Source organism: Micrasema longulum, unplaced genomic scaffold, assembly GCF_059751315.1.
Source record: "Micrasema longulum isolate JH-2025_06_02 unplaced genomic scaffold, ASM5975131v1 h1tg000062l, whole genome shotgun sequence".
Classification (NCBI taxonomy): Eukaryota; Metazoa; Arthropoda; class Insecta; order Trichoptera; family Brachycentridae; genus Micrasema; species Micrasema longulum.
This window is the reverse complement of record NW_028277269.1, coordinates 1-17840: the sequence shown is the minus strand read 5'-3', so window position 1 is coordinate 17840 and position 17840 is coordinate 1. Positions and strand designations below refer to the sequence as shown.

The 17840-nt window shown below is 33.3% G+C and overlaps 1 long non-coding RNA gene across 1 annotated transcript; it reads left to right on the top strand.

Annotated features, from left to right (window-relative positions):
* The first annotated feature begins 12023 nt into the window (after window positions 1-12023).
* Window positions 12024-16400, top strand: LOC148285092 (uncharacterized). The gene is made up of 3 exons (XR_015822962.1): window positions 12024-12227; window positions 14365-14569; window positions 16197-16400. It is a non-coding gene; the product is annotated as an uncharacterized LOC148285092 (long non-coding RNA).
* The last annotated feature ends 1440 nt before the right edge of the window (window positions 16401-17840 follow it).

Sequence of the window (17840 nt, the reverse complement as noted above, 5' to 3'; positions counted from 1 at the left end):
GGAAGATCTTTGTGGACATCAAATGCACCAACTAGGGAGCGGACATGGAATGATGCTGATGAATGTACGACGTCTTATCTCCTCATTCCTTATTCGGTCTCTTAAGGAGATGCCCAACATTTGTCTTTCCATACACCAGATCATTGAGTGCACTTTATTTTGTGAACTCTTCTGGCAGAGAGTGACACGGTTTCAAGACTGTATGTTGTCACCAGTGAGAATATATACGGGGACTAATATTTTTACTAAAAAAACAAACTATACATTTATAGAATAGGTATTTCGAAATTGGTTTGGCCGTATGTCTTATTCCATTTTACTTCTACGTACCTCCACTATCCGCTTTTTTATAGCCTTTTCAAGCATTTTCTCATTAATAATTGTTTAATTGACAGTGGAAGTAGGTTATAGATTTTTATTGCATAATATTCTAAGTCCCTTTGACCAAAAGTGGTGTATATATTTTTTTTATTTGGTCTTAAAATAGTACAAATATTATAATATACATATTAATGTCCTAGAATTTATTTATATCTAATTATTATTGAACTGTACACTAATTTTTAACATTTCTAAATTGTGTATTTATTTATTTACATACATAAGTTTATTATACATTATTTGAGACATAAGTCCTAACTCCATGGGACTAAAAGTCCTGTGTTGAGTTGGGACCAGCAATTATATGACACAGACACATGGGTATATCACCACAAATATAGGATCAGAAACATATTTTTTTTTTTTTTAAATACGTATATACATGGCACATCAATATGGTAAACAGTAAATTCAAACATTCGAAAAATCATCCAGGAGTTTCCTACTCAAATCCCTCCCACTAAGGAAAATCCAGTCCTTAACTACTTTCTTAAAAATAGTTTTTGTCCTTGAGAGCTTAATACGCTCTTCCAAAATATTGAACGCTCTCGGAAAGAAAGAACCAGAAGATTTGTTGATAAAAGGGTTCATGCAAAATCACCTACAACACAATAACTGGACCACACACCAACCACCTCATCAGCACACTATCCAAATTCACCATATTACAAAACAAAGCTCACGCAAATAAATCTCAATTAATCTAACTGTATTTATCATCAACATAAGCTTGACAGCCTTGGGTGGGCCTTGGCTGAATCCACTCCTCCACTCTTGCCGGTCTGCTACCCTTCCTCTCCAGTTCCTCACTTCCAACATTGTCATATCTACGCTGATGCAGTCCATCCATCGCATTTTGGGCCTTCCTGGTCTTCGTCGTCCTTGTGGCACAGAGAGAGTTCCGCGTTTTATGGGGTTTTCATTGTTCATTCTGGCCAGCCCACCTCGAGCGCCCCACCTCGATGGAGTTGATTACATCGGGCGCTCAGTAGAAATCGCATACCTCTCTATTTTGGCGACGACGCCAATGGTTGTTTTCTCTCACAGGGCCATAGATAACTCTGAGGATTCTTCTTTCGAAAGCTGCAATGGTCCCTCAATATTCTTTGTCATAACCCAGGTTTTGAAGGCATATGTCAGGATTGGTGTATTTAACAAACTCCATATATTGTTAGAGTAATATTTGAGTATTTAATTATTACAGAAACCTGTAGCATTTTAACAGTATTACTTTGATATTGCGCAATACTATATTCACAATCCTGCCGGCCAGTCCTTCTACCACGTGACCAGCTCTTCTCCTCTTCGCCACTAGGGGCACTGCTGGTGCTGTGGCTAGTACCACGTGATCTGTAGTATTAGCATTCACAGCGCTTCAAAACGCTCGTTATAATATAAATATTTTTTTATATACTTTCATATTATTTTTATTTCTCTTTTTATTAAAAAAAAACCACTCTAGGTTTAACTACGCTTGAATCCGTCGGCGATAAGATTTTTCTTAGTAAGACTGAGTTGGCAAAAACTTTTTAATTTCATATTTTATTTTCATTTCATTATTATTTATTTTTTTGTACAAGTATAGTGAACATAAATAAGTATGTTTTTATTTGACATTGTATTTAGTAGGTACCAATATACAGAATACTATAATTGACCTATAATTTTGGTTTATATGTAAATATCATATTTTTTTGTTGAAATGGTTGTTGTTTTCTTTAAATAAATAAATAATATTTATGTGGGAAAGAAAAAAACAAATTTATCCTTAAAAAAATATATTTATTGACAACATAAAAAAAATATAATACATGTAATAAAGCATTCTGAAGGTAATACTTTTTTTAGTTTGTAAAATTTCTCAACTTTAGGCGAGTCGTGGTACCGTGGATAGTGTCACAGATTGTGGATCCGGAGGTCCGAAGGCAAAAATTTATTTTTATTTAAAAAAATATATATATACTGCAGAAAAAAAGTAATTACAGAAATGCATTAGATGCTATTTCAGATAAAGGTATACCTTCATATTATTATGTACTTACTAGGTGAATAAAAAATTAAGAATCACTCTTGAGTTTATTTTTAAACAATATTTAAATTTATGTGCATACAAATTAAAACCAAAGCATTAATAAATTATTCACATTTATAGTTTAATTAAAAAGTACAAAACACTAAGCAAAATCTGCCATAGGCTAAACACATTTCCTATTTAGCAATCACATCTCAATAGTGCAATCTAGAGGTCATTTGTAAAAACTTGAAAGGTGGTTTTAATTTTTTGCTTCAATATGAAGAAATCTACGGCTGAGCCTCATCGAATGCTCTCAAATAATTATGAAAGAACGTGGCGTGAGTGGTTTCAACGCTTCAAGAATGGTGATTTTCACGTGGAAGACCGCCATAGCGATGGACGAGAGAAGATTTTCAAGAATACTGAATTGGAGGCATTACTTGATAAAGATTCGTGTCAAAGTCAAAAAGAATTTGCACGATCATTGGGAGTGACTCAACGAGCAATTTCAAAATGCCTCAAAACCATGGGAATGATTCAGAAGCAAGAAAATTGGGTGCCATACGCGTTGAAACAAAGAGATGTTGAACGGCGTTTGTTTGCTTGTGAAGAGTTCCTTGAAAGGCAAAGACAAGGGATTTCTGCATCATGACTGGGAGGAAAAATGGGTCCATGGGTCGCAAGCGCCATGGCATGGAATGCTCTCCCAGCAGAGGTGCGAGGCTGTGTGAGTGAAGTGATGTTTCGGAAGAAGCTTAAAACCCAATTGTTCTCCAAGTCATTTGAATAAATCCGTAACATGTTATAACAAAATAAATTGTTTTAATTCAATTACAAATTTAAAAGCTTCGATCAAATTTATTTATCTATAGAATCACTTTGTAAAACGCCCTTGAGGTATTATATTACGAAAAAGGCACTTTATAAGTTATCCATAATAATAAAAATTACATAACCCCAAGCCCCAGAAAATTATGGTGCTTCCACGTCGAAGACCAAACCAAATATTCACGGCTCTAAGGTCATGCTCTGTATTTGGTGTGACCAGCTCGGTGTAGTATATTATGAGGTGTTAAAACCGAGTGAAACAATCAAATGCGATCGTTTTTGAAAGTAATTAATGCGTTTGAGCCGAGCATTGAAAGACAAACGGCCGCAATACAATGAGAGAGACGATAATGTGATTGCAGCATGACAATGCTCGACCTTATGTTGCGAAAGTAGTCAAGACATACTTGAAATGGAAAGTCCTACCTCACCCGCCTTATTCTCCAGTCGTTGCTTCCTCTGACTATCGCTTGTTTCGATCAATGGCACACGGCCTGGCTGTCCAGCAATTCCAGTCTTGTGAAGAAATAAAAAATTGGATCAATCCGTGGATCGCTTCAAAAGATGATCAGTTTTATCAACGCGGGATTCGTACACTGCCTGGGGAAAAATTAGTGTCCAGCGATGGACAATACTTTAAATTATAAATGTGCAACCAATTTTTTACAATGGCCTCAAATTTTAAAAAAAAAATGTCAGAAGCAAAGTTTTACACCTAATATATTAGTTTCTTTATTATTTAAATACTTTTGCCCGAACCAAGGTGTATAAAATGAATGTGTTTAAATCATGTATTTTATCTACAAGGTACAAAGACTATATTGATAGTAGCAAGTTCAACCGCGTACGGGCTTTTATTTCCATACCTCGAATATCATTTGATTTACAATTGTTTAGGAGTGCACATGCAAAAATTATATTTTTAAACATTGCCTTGTGGTAAAGAGGTAAGTACTTTTGCTTATTAAACACAAGTTGCTGTGTTTGATTTCAAAATCAACACAAAACATTGTAACGATTCTTTATTAAGTAGGTCATTAATAATAAAAGTTTATTTGTGATGTTTTTCTTACTGTGCTAGACGCACCGAATCTGTCGCTGCATTCAGATCGGTGAAACTATCAATATAAACGCTGCGCAGTGTATTCCATTGATACAAGATATACACAAATAACTCGACCCTGATGATGGACGTTGTAATGCAATTCGAACCCTTGGAACAGGGTACGGATGATACACAGTATAACCTAGAAAAACTTGTGCAGTTTTTTCTGTTTATCAAAATGATGGCGTCACAGCTTATCAAATAAAACATCTTCGGAATAGTATTCTGCAGACGGATTTTGATTTTGGAAAATGACTGTTTTGTATAAATGGCGCATGATCACTTGAAATTCTGTTTTCTACATAAAATAAAAATAAAAATAAATAAATAAATTTAAAAAAAGATATGGTAAAAATATTTGAAAAGTGATTAGATTATCTGTTGAGAAAGGTGTCCGGCCAGTTTAACCCCCCCTTTCCAGTGATGTGTAGCCAGTCCACATTGCATCTAATAACTTTAATATCTCCATAAATAAAATAAATTATGAACAATATTTTGAGTTTGTCCAAATTTTTGTAGACAAGGACTGGATTCAACTCCCTGGGGAGCTGTTTATATTAACATATTACAACAGAGATGAAGAACATTTAAGAGAAGGTAATATAGAAGTCCAGGCATCTACAGGCCTTATGACCTGTCAATGGCTGGTTTATGTGGCCACTTTACACACTGTGTAACATTCACCATTCTGCCTATATTTGATGCCCATAGATGTTCAAATATAGGCAGAATGGTGAATGTTACACAGTGTGTAAAGTGGCCACTTAAACCAGCCATTGACAGGTCATAAGCCCTGTAGATGCCTGGACTTCTATAATAACTTCTCTTAAATGTTCTTCATCTCTGTTTTAATATGTTAAAATAAATTATGAGTTAAGATTTTCGGTATTCCTCCGTTATAAATTTACAAATCGGTTAAAATATTTTCTCATTGAATAATGAATGCTTATTGGGAACAGAAAAAGCATTTTACAAAAAATCGGAGATAAATCACCAATACAATAGAAAGTTTACAAATGCGTCGCATGTTGGCTGACATACATAGTAAAAGAGCAACCTAATATATAACTGTCTCACTCACTGTTTACGTCTTACTCTTGATAATACAAATACATTCGGGAGCGAGAGAAACAATTTCACGCGTCACACGTGCGAACAGTAAAGTTTCTAATACCTCTCCCACACTCCAGTTAGCTATCCGACTTGTCGGGGGCAGTTCTTTCGCCCACGCCGGGAGCATGAGCTAATGGTTTTTTCATGTTTTTAGCAATTATATTTTAAATATTATCACTCTTGACTTCAACTATAAATAATATAATCAATTGCATATTGATATAACATTTTTCCAATATAAAATCTCTCATTTTTGGCATGCGTAATGACTGCACAGCAATGCGTGGATGTTTTTGGGACAGTGAGTTCAAAATTATTTTAATTTCTTTATTAACATTATTATTATATTATTTTATAGATTTTATTTTAAAGTTCAAATCATTTCTATTTATAAATATTTTAAAAACTGTTTACCTTTTCACACTTCTTAATTTGTAAATAACTTTTATAAATATTATTCATTGAAAAAAAAAGAAAAAATTAAACTGAATAATTACTGTTTGTTTGAATTTATTATTAAATGCTAATTTTTACTTACAAGTTAACTCTACTTACGTGTATGTATGTATTGGATTTATTAACAGAAGCACAACTGCCTTTAAAAAATATCAATACCCTTAAACTTCTCTTCTGTTCCCTAGTTCGCCCGCATCTAGAATATTTCTCTGTTATCTGGTCTCCATATTATGTTGTTCACATCAAAAATATTGAATCAGTTCAACATCGATTCTTAAGAAAGATAGGCTGGAGGTTGGGCTTATCCAGAGACCAATACACGTATAATGAGTTAGAAACTAGCCTAAATATATCCTCTCTTCAAGACCGTCGAAATTAATCTGACTTTCTAGTCCTATTTAAAATTCTCAACTCTCTTTGTTGCGCCTGAACTACTGAGCTCAGTAAAATTAAATATCCCAACTAGAAACCTCAGACAAAACTTACTCTTTCATACCGATAACCATAGAACTAACTAGGATTTTCATTCCCCTATGCCCAAAATTCTCAGGTCTGCCAACAAACATACCAGTCTTGATTTCTTTGATAACAAGTTGTCTTCTTTCAAACGATCACTGAATCAAATTCAATTATAAACACCTCTCTCCCGCTTCCACTTCCACCAAGTCTACTATATACCATTGTGTCTTCTACTTTCTTTTATAATAATCTTCTGTATATAAATATGTCCTTTAAAATGCCCATTGGGCGTATATATAAATGAATAAATAAATGTATATTAATGCATTTTAAAAATAATGTGAAAAATGCACTATGTACCATTCATTTGAATAAAATAAATCAAAATAACAATTTTAACCTGATCTATCAATTTTTTTCTACAGCAAAGTATTTTTTTCAAGCTGGGTTATTGCAACTTTCATGAAATTGAATTACTGGATATCCTACAATAAAAAAATGTTATGTAAAAATGAGATTTAATTTTATTTCTTGAGTCTTCACCACGAAGATGTACAATGAAAATTTGATTTAAATTTCATGTTAAAAAGATACTTTTTTTCCCCATTTTAAATGATTTACTTTCATATAAAATTTCTTGATTTCATGTACAAAAGTTACTGCGCTGATAATAGATTTCATAAATTAAACAAAATGGAGTTAAATCAAAATAACAACAGAAAAGCATCAGAAGGAAGACGAGAGAATCCCAAAGAGAAAGCTTCCTCGTTGTCTGTGTTATTTTTTCTGTGGTTGATTCCACTTTTTAAAAAAGGAATCGCTTCAAATATTACAACAGATGATTTATCTCAACCTCTCCAGACTGACCAATCAGAAATTTTGGCGGATAAATTAGAAAAGTAAGTACTTTAACAATTTTAAATCCATTATTTATTTCACAATATTTTGAGTTTATCCAAACATTTCATTTTTTATTACAACACAGATGAAGAACATTTTTATGTTTTTTTAATATATTAAATGCTCTAGCGGGATTTACATGTTGAAAAATATTCATGAGTAGTAAACGGCAAAGCGATAAACTGTACATTTCACAAAATAAGCTAACATAAAAATACAAAGGGAAATTAAACTGTATAAATGAAACATAGAATATAAAACAACTGGTCCAAGAAGAAGTTTAAAATATTGAAATGTGTTTTCTAGGTTATAATATGTAGGTTAAATAATTCAGTCAGATGAATCTCACCCGCATCAATAAGGTGGAAAAATTGAAAGTATATAGATGTTCAATTATAGGCATAATGGTGAATGTTATACAGTATTTAAAGTGGTCACTCAAACCAGAGAATAACTCGTTAAAATTTTCTATAGTTCAATTTTAATTGTTGGGGTTTATATCTTTACAATAATCAGGCAGGATTTAAGCAGGACAATACTATCCAGTCCCAGCTCTGTAGAGAGCCTCCACACGAGACAAGACAGTGGGACAATACAACAATTCAACCGTAGTTCAAACCCGGAATGCTGCAAAAATAGATACACGACAATGTGTGCGGTGGTGGGGGTAAGCCATTGTCCGGCAGAGGTAGCCTGCTTGTCTTCTATTTCAGCCAATCCAACTTTTTTTGGGCCGCTGGCCATTTTTTCTTTAACACTTATTTTGGGGGCCAAAGAAGATAGGTATGTAAATAGAAAAATATCACTAGGTACTAGAAATAATAAAAACGGAATATTATTGAGTTAATTAATTTTTTTAATTAAAAAATTTATCCATCATAAATGAATTACATTGACAAAACAAAGATTATAAGTTATTTGATGGGAGCATTATGGTCATAGTTGCTGATCAACAATTTCTTTAATGTCAATATCAACATTTGCTGTGGCAAGTCTAATTATATTTTCAAGCGTGGAGCCTTTCAAGTTATTTCTATAGACAGGTAACGAATGATGAAATCAGGTGTGTGTGTAAATCTGAGTGAAGTATAATTGATAAGATTAAGAAAGGGTCTCTGAGATGGTTTGGTCACGTAGAACGAATGGACGATGAAAAGATGGTAAAACAAGTATATATAGTGAAAATGAATGGTAAAATGAGACGAGGACGACCAAGGAAGACATGGCATGATCAGATAAACCAAAATCTTAAGTCCGGTCATGTTAAAAGCAGACAGAACCGAAGGGCATGTATGACAAGATGTATGAATGTGGAAGAAGCTAGGAATGTATGCCAGGATAGACGTGTGTGGCGGTCCATTCTCTCTGCCTACCCCTTGGGGAAATAGCGTGATGGTAGTAGTAGTAGTAGGCACGCTCGCAGATACATGTACTTCCAAACATAGAGAAATTAAGCAGTATATTTCTTTGTTTTTAAAAAGTATTTTTAATATTTAGTTTATAACTAGTTTGTAGGATATGTTGTTGAGGGTTGGGTTGGAGTTCCTACCCCAGTTAGAGATTGACAGAGAAGACACGAGGTTGCTGTTTAATGCGTATTTATTACATTGCGAATAAGATACAGCACTTGGTTGTGTAGCACGAGCGTCGCGGCGATGATGGGTTGAAGAGACTGCACTTGAACTACATGATGGAACTGTGTGATGTCGTCGAGCTGGTCTGACATGAACTAAACTGACTGATGTTGCCTGCGTCCTATGGTCTCTTTATAAACAATATTCCTTTGTAGTTCATTTCTTCATAGTAGGGATGATGTGAATGTACTGCAGGGCGACGATCCTGCCTTTATGTGCAATATTGCTAGAGTTGTAATAAAAGTTGTATTGGGTTCAATAGAAAATGATGACATTGCATCGTCGGTCATTAGTCTACTTCAGGTGAACTAATTTAACACGCGTGTGTCATCGACTGAGGACTATGAACCCTACAAGTTCAATTAATTAGTATAATTAGTTTAATAATTAATTTATCGAAATGTTTTCATATTTCAATGTTGGACAGCGCTGCTCTAGGTCAATGTCTCGGTCCATTGTCCTGTCCTCTAAATCTATCACACTAGAACAATAGGTCCGAAACTGGGATAAAACAGTGTTGTCCCGTCCTCGTGTAAACTACAAATCATGATTTTCAGAAACTGGTTTGCGGAACTCGATAGAGCAAAGAAAATAAAGAAGAAACCGTCGTTCTTAAGAGCTCTCATACAAACATTTATAACAAGCCATTTGCCCGATGGATTACTTCTCTTCATGCAAAATATCGGAACCAGGTACAGAACACTCACTATGTTATTTGGAATGTTTGAAGCACTAACTTTGTGGAACATATTACAAAAAATAACTTTTTTTCTTTTTATGTTGGTTCCACTTTATTTTTTATAATTAATAAGAAGGCATATTGTTTTTCCAAAACTAGTTGGTTTTAAAAGAATTAAAATATAAAGTGGTACATATTGCACCATAGAATTAAGAATAGTCCAGAAGGAGCGTAGAATCATATTTGAATACATCGGACTGTGTCCAATAACACCAATGTATAAGGCAATCTCTTAATTTCTCTAAAATTGTATTGTGCACGCGGAAATATTGATTGACACAACAGAGAAGATAAGTAAAGTGTCATTTAATAAGAGTAATTAAGTTAATTAACTTTAAACTTAAAATATAAAACAAATTTTATTTTACATAAAACGGATATTTTTATATCATGTTAAATAATATTTGATATTTTAAAGACAATGTAGGTCAAATGTCCACGATAGAGTTATTTAATCCGAGATCCAATTTTCATTAGTTCTCTCATTACAAGAGCAAAGTAGGGTAAAAAAAATTACTACCCTGGCAACACTAACGAAATGTTAATTTTGTTTCTTCGACAATCTGACAGATGGAAAAATAATTCAATTTTGTAGTTATGTATTTGCTACTTACACATTCATTTGCTAATTACACATGAAATGTGATTGCATCCTGTTTCTTTAAGATCCTAGCAGTATTTCTACACTTTAAAGGGACACAACACGGCACAGTTGAATTCAAATCAGGAGTTGCGTACTGAGCGACATCTACAAAGAAACTAATCGGTCAAAACGTAAACCTACTCATTTATGAGTAGTTGAGTCGCCTTCTGTTTGATGTGCGTATGCGTTTTCTGGACTATTCTTAATTCTATGTTTGAAGCACTAACTTTGTGGAACACATTACAATAGATAACTTTGTTTTTTATAGGTAGGTTCCACTTTATTTTTTATAATTAATAAGAAGGCATATTGTTTTGCCAAAACTATTATAGTTGGTTATAAAAGATCAAAATATAAAGTGGTACCTACATATTGCAACAATAATATTTACTGTCAAATGTGCTTCTTTGTTCTGCTCTGTGAAAAATAGTGATTAAATATAATTTGATCAATATCTGAATTGTTGTAATACATTATTTTGTGGGAAATGTATGTATTAATAAGTGACATATAGTGTTTGGTTTTGGCAGGAAGGCTTTTTATTGTTTTCTTTGAAAAAGTGTAGCACAAAATTTTGAACAAACTTGTATTTTGAAAACATGTTTATGGGAAGCAACCTGTACCAAAAAGTGAACCAACCAACTCAATTCAGAAATACTGACATCCCAATACCCTGCACCTTTTTTTGACAAATGATAAAAACCTAATTGCATCGTCTGAATATTTGGCCCCCATTGGAAAGAGTGATCATATCTGTCTGTTAGCAAATGCATAAAGATTTCAACAGACTACTTCAGTAGGTACTGCAAGCAAAATGTACTGGAATGAAATATTTTATTTTTATTTTTATTTATTTCTTAAGTTAGCTTATATTAAAACTAATATAAACTATTATGTACATTTACATCATCTGTATATATTTACATTTCCTTACAGTAACTTATACATTTATTTTTAAATTCTTTCAGACACTTTTCATTCTTTATACATTCAGGCATCTCATCATACATTTTCAAACCCTTATACATCAAACAATTTTGCGACTCAGCTCTTTTCAATAATGGTAGTCTTATTTTATCCTTTTGTCTAGTAGCATATTCATGACAATTTTTGTTTAAGACAACTTTATCCTTAAAATATTTTGGTAATTTACCGTGAAAAAATTTATGTATAAATATCAACATATTAAATTTAAGTCTCCTTCTTACAGATAACCATTTTAGTTCATCTCTCATTTTTTTTACATTGCTATATTTATTTTTCTTAAGAACTATTCTCATCGCTTTATTTTGTAAAATTTCTAGTTTATTTAAATTTCCTTCGTTTGCTAAAAATAATATTGTTGAGCAGTAATCTATATGTGGAAGAATGATTGTTTTGTAAATTAGTTCTGCAGTATCTTTATTTAATTTATTTCTCAATCTACTAAGGAGAAATATTTTTTTTGATATTTTTTTATTAACGTGTTCAAAATTTGCATTTAATGTCAATTTTGAATCAAGTATTATCCCCAAATATTTCATTTCATTAAATATATGCTAATGTCATTCATTTTGTATTTCGCACAAACAAACGACTGTCAGATTTCCCTACTCTTTCAATAACATATAGTCAAATTCGCAACTAAGGTGTTGTGATTGATGTGAAACTAATTTTTAACTTTCATATTGAATCAGTTCTGAAAAAAACATATAAAATGGTCGGGTATCGAAACTATTTAAACATGCAGACATATATAAAGCATTTATTCGTCTCCAGCTAGAATACTGCACTCCTATTTAGTCACCTTTTAGTTATAATGATTATTATCAATCTGATGGTGTTAATAGATGAGAAAGGGTTCAATACAAATTCTTCAAACAGGTCGACTACCGGTCAAACTTGACTTCTCTAACTATGCTGAAAGTATGCAGTACCATTAAATGGACTACTTATATTAAAAATCGAAGAATAATGTAAGAACAACTATTTATATACAAACTAACAAACAATAAAATTGATTCCCCTGATCTACTTGAAAGATTACTATTTTGTGTGCCATCTAGACCGATAAGAAAAATCGTATTTTTTACATGGACAATGCGTCAATCCAAGGGTCAACTAACTATTTAAACAATCTACAATACTTAGGATATGTGAGCAATATAACGATAGATTTACCGAGGATGATATTTTTCATCACAATGAATGTAAATTTATGTCAAAAGTCATAGAAATATTAACAGAAGCACATAGTTAATTAATTATTTTTATATCATAAATCATCATCATCATTCCCTTTCCGCAACTAATGGTGCATAGGGCACTGCATTGGTACACCAATTGCAGTGTATCTTGATCATTTTTGTTACATGAAGGTAAGACTATCATTCTAACGCTTCAGTTACTAGTCCAGGGGCTACGAAATATTCTAGTGTAAAAACACCCCTTTGAATCGGGTTGTGGTCCCGTGGTTAGTGTCTCGGACTAACGGCTCAAAGGTCCGTGGTTCGAATCCCACTCTACCCCAACTTGATTCCCATTTTCTAATATTTTTATTTAAACACTTTACAGTTTATATACATATAAGGGCGGGCATATTGCCTTAAGGCAATTTCTTCCTACCTACTCAAACCGTTCAGTTTGAGAAAATTATCAGTACATGGACATATTGAATCTTACAATTTTCGACAAAAATTAAAAACAAAGATTAAGAAAATTAAAATACATAAAAAATTAACACTATTTTATGAAGAGAGGAGAGGGGATGAGAAGGAAAGAAGAAGGATAAAGGAACAACTTAAATATTTTGATAGTGACATTTCAATCTTGACTTAAATGCAAATAAAGAAGGGGTGTCTCTAACATTAGTGGGTAGATTATTCCACAATCGAGCAGCTACTACTGTGAAAGAGGGGGCAAGAAAATTAGATAATATAAATTATAATAAAAACAAATTCTACTAATGAGTTATTTATAACTGTAAGAGATTAGAGTTTCTTTTGATAAATTTATAGTTTGGAAAAGTTAATCAGTAGTCAAAATGTCAAAACCATAAACTAATCATCTTTATCTTTAATAACTGACTGCTTGACACTGGCCGATCTTGAGCAATCTAATTTATGGTATTCTATGTTGTGTTTTAGACAGCTTTTGTTTAGAAATACGTTTTTTTTGTTGTTTATTTAATCAATTGGACAGTGAAGAAATATTATATCTAAGATCTGTTAATGTTAAATAGTTTTTTTTGCTTTTTACAAATTACAACAAAAACAGAGAACATTTTCGAGAAGGAAATTTGGAAATCTAGACATTTACAAGGCTTATGATCTGTTATTGGCTGGTTTATGTGGCCACTTTACACTATAGAATTAAGAATTGTCCATAAAGAGCGTAGAATCATATTTGAATACATCGGGCTGCGTCAAAAAATTCCCCCACATTAGCCGCGCGCATGCGTTAAGTCACCGCGCAATGTAGCCAGATCGCGAATAATATAATCATAGCACTAATATAAGATAATTATATTTAAAAAAAGCAATTTCTTTGTTTCTCTAAAATTTTATTGTACACACAAAAAAAATATTGACACAACACAGTAGATAAGTAAAGGATCATTAATTACAAGTAATTTAATTTATGAACTTAAAAACTGAACTCAAAAAATAAATCAAAATTTATTTTACATAAAACGGATATTTTTATGTCATGTAAAATAACATTTGATGTTTTAAAAATAATGTCGGATAATGGGCAAAGTAACGTAAAAAATTTGACTACCCTAGTAACACTAACAAAATGTCCATTTTGTTTTCTTCGACAACCTGACAGATGGAAAAATAATTAAATTTTTAAGTAATGCATTTGCTATTTACACATGAAATGTGATTCTATCCTGTTTCTTTAAGATCCCAGCAGTATTTTTACACTTTAAAACGACACAACACGTCATAGTTGAATTCGTACTGATGCGCCTATGCGGTTTCTATAAATATTTAAAAAAAAGTATATTGTTAAGTGTCTTTGGCACTTGTAACCTTATTTTTATTGTAAATCAATGTTTATAATGTTGTAAAAAAATGAATAAATAAAATAAAATAATATTGTTTTCAGGGGGATCCAACCTATTGCAATGGGTTATTTCATTGATTACTTCACAGCTAATAGCAAAGTGACCAAAGAGAGGGCTTGCATTTACGCTGGTATCATTATTGGGCTCTCGGTAATGTCCGTCTTCATACAGCATCATACAAACCTCAGGCAGACTCAGCTGGGCATGAGGATGAGAGTAGCATGTTGTTCACTGCTGTACAGAAAGGTTAGATTCAATAGATAGATTTTATCAGACCACCCCATATGTTTTAGTCATATATATCATGAAAGAGGGTGAGTGCCGGGAACAGGATGAATTGTGTACTTAAAATCTGTCTTGCAAATAAATAAATTTTACAATGGAGTCCTGGTGTGGAACGTTCTCCATGGAAGCGAAGTAGGGCATTAAAAAAACAAAGACTAAAGTAGGCTGAATGCTGTCCAAATGCGGTCTCTCAATCAAATGTGTGGTAAAACTATGTACGGTAGATGCACAAATGTCCAGATCCGTGAATCATGTAAGGCTGAGACAAGCATTATTGTCAAAATCTATAAAGAAGTCCTGTGTTGGTTTGAATGCTTAGAGCGAATAGACGGGAAAAGAATAGCTTGAGGATTTACAATGGGAGCGTTGATAGATACAGAAAATGAGGAAGACTGGGAGAGATAAGGCATGACCAAATCCAACAAATACTTGAAGATGGATATGTTAAAGAATAATTGACATGCGCACATGAGAAGATGTATGAATGTATTGGAAGCGAGATCTGTATGCAAAGCGTGTGATATAGCGTTCAGTCCTCTCTGCCCACAGGTAGACATGACTGACTTAAGCTGTGAGCAACTCGATAAACTTGAACGACTTCAAAATACATGCAAAAGGCATATTTTTGGTCTTAGGAAATATGACCACATTTCTGATTTTCGTAGGCAACTGAAATGGATCTAAATTAGACAGCAGAGAGACTCACTTCTGTTCAATGCACTTTATAGTCCTAACGCTCCTATATACCTCCGTAAAAAAATTCAACGATTATCAGTTCATGGTTTACCTCTTCGTTCTTATTCTCAAGGCACTCTCTTAATACTCATCCACAATTTCTCTTTCTTCTCTAACTCATATAGCGTCCATGCGGCTCGACTGTGGAATCATCTCCCATCCACCATCAAAGATGTTACTGCAGTGTCTCTGTTTAAATCACGTTTGAAGAAACATTTCCTTTCTCTTTCTTTAATCTCTCCTTCTTTCCTGTTTCCTCTTTTTTCCTTTTTCCCATCGAGTAATGGTATTGATTTAAGATAATTTCACAAAAATACATTTATTTCTATTTTTATATATGTATCTTTAGATTTTTTTCTATTAAATATGTTTTGTAACTTGACTTAAAAAAATAAATCTTTTATTTTATTGGTTGGTTGAAACAAATTAATTAAATTAATAAGCCCGCCAATTTACCATAGGACGGGTGCGCGATTTGATTTGAGTGAGTTGATTTGAGGTTAAATGAGAAAGATGGATTACAATTGAAGTTATTTATTAAGCAGTTATACATGAGTTATATCCTATTATTTTGTACAGAAGGAATTTACAATAGCGAACACTGGCGAGGAGCTGGTGGCCGGGCGACACGAAATGCCAAGATGAAATGTGAATGTTCTTCTGATGCACAACGTTTAATATCTTGTCCGAGCCGACGTTGTAGCGGGCTACGCGTTTGAATCTGTCAACCTTACGGCTTTGGTGTTACCCTCCACAGTAAAATCAATATTATGTACCAAAAGTTAAATAGAAAAATAAAAAAATAGACAGTAATATATTTAAAAGAATATATGTATATGTTTTATCTTTTTAGATTCTACGTCTCAGTAGCAAATCGCTAGGACAGATCACAGCAGGTCAGCTTGTCAATCTGATGTCAAATGATGTGAGTCGATTCGACAATTTTCTTCTCTTTTCGCATCATTTGTGGATCATGCCGTTCCAAATAGTCATGATCTGTTACTTCATCTATATCCGAGTTGGCATCGCTGCATACGCCGGAGTAATAGCTATTGTATTGCAGACTGTTCCAATTCAAAGTGAGTATCTTTATCTTAGATTGTCCTATACAGTAATGTGGTATTTTCCATACCACTGCTTCAAATTTTGGAGCCAAGAAACCATTTGACGACCCGGTTCTCATCTGCCCTCCTCTCGCTACATGGCCAAAGTATTGTAGCTTCCTAGGTTTTTACATTGCCAAGTAACTCCAGATCCTTTTTTATACGTCGTAGAACAATGTTATTTGGAACTCTGTCTCTCCGAGAGATCTTGAGCATTTTTCTGTATGTCCAGAATTCAAATGACTGTATTCTCTTTTCTGTCGCATCAATCAGCATTCGGGCTTCCATAATAACACTGAAAACACATAACATCGAACATTACACATTTTCAGATGTCAGGATGTTTTGCATTTTCATGAAGATGTTATGAAATTATACTCTTTAAAATAAGATATACTGGGAGTGAAAGCGTTTTTGATTTAGTTTTGTAGTGTATCTTTAAAAAAATTGAATGTGGTTTTTTTTTTACATGATTTTAGGTCTAATCAGTACATTAGTGTCAAAATTTAGGAAGAAGATAGCAGTCAGAACAGACGAAAGAGTAAGAATTACAAATGAAGTAATTTCTGGAATACAGGTAATAAAAAATATTTAAAAAATATTGAATTTGTTGAAGTGCGGACTGAATGTATGGTTTGCTACAGGCACTTTTCAGAGCACTGTAAATTGAACAAACACTTTGCTAGAATGAACCTTTCCGAAACTTCTAGATGTAGATTCTGCAGTGCAGATGAGGAAACACCTATACACATTCTATGTGAGTATGATGCTTTACATCATAAAAGGACCCTCATCCTCGGGGGACCACCGGTTGAACCTGAGGATGTTAAAGAGCTCGCCCCCTACCTAATAGCTCGATACTTTAGGGATCTGGGCTTGGAGGGGGAGGTTTAGCAAGATGTAAACTCTCGCCTTCCACACAGTAGCTAGGCTCTTTATAGACCTGGGCTTAGAGGGCTATTCCCGTCACAATAGATCTTCACAGGCGCAGTGACGTCAGAAGTTTGCAAAGCACTAACCCCCGCTAGAATAAGAATGGTTTGCTAAAATAAAACGCAGTTTTTCTGTTTCAAACTCTTGAAGTTTATTTGTAACTTTACAACGTTTATTTAATTACTCTGGTATAAATATACTTATAATGGTGGCTAACTTCACCGGAGCCAATGTTTAATATCAAGGAACTTAAGAATGATTGAGAAATTTGTGAAGAGAGAGACCTGCAGCTTATTTTGTCACAATTTCGTTTAATAAGTTTGTTCGTTCGTCATATATCCATCTCACTCTAACTCAATCAAAATCGTAATTTGCTCTCATTCCCTCTCATACGATACGAACGTATTTACGAAATGAATTAGCTACAGAATAAGGCCGCTGGGCGCCACTTGCACACCCAT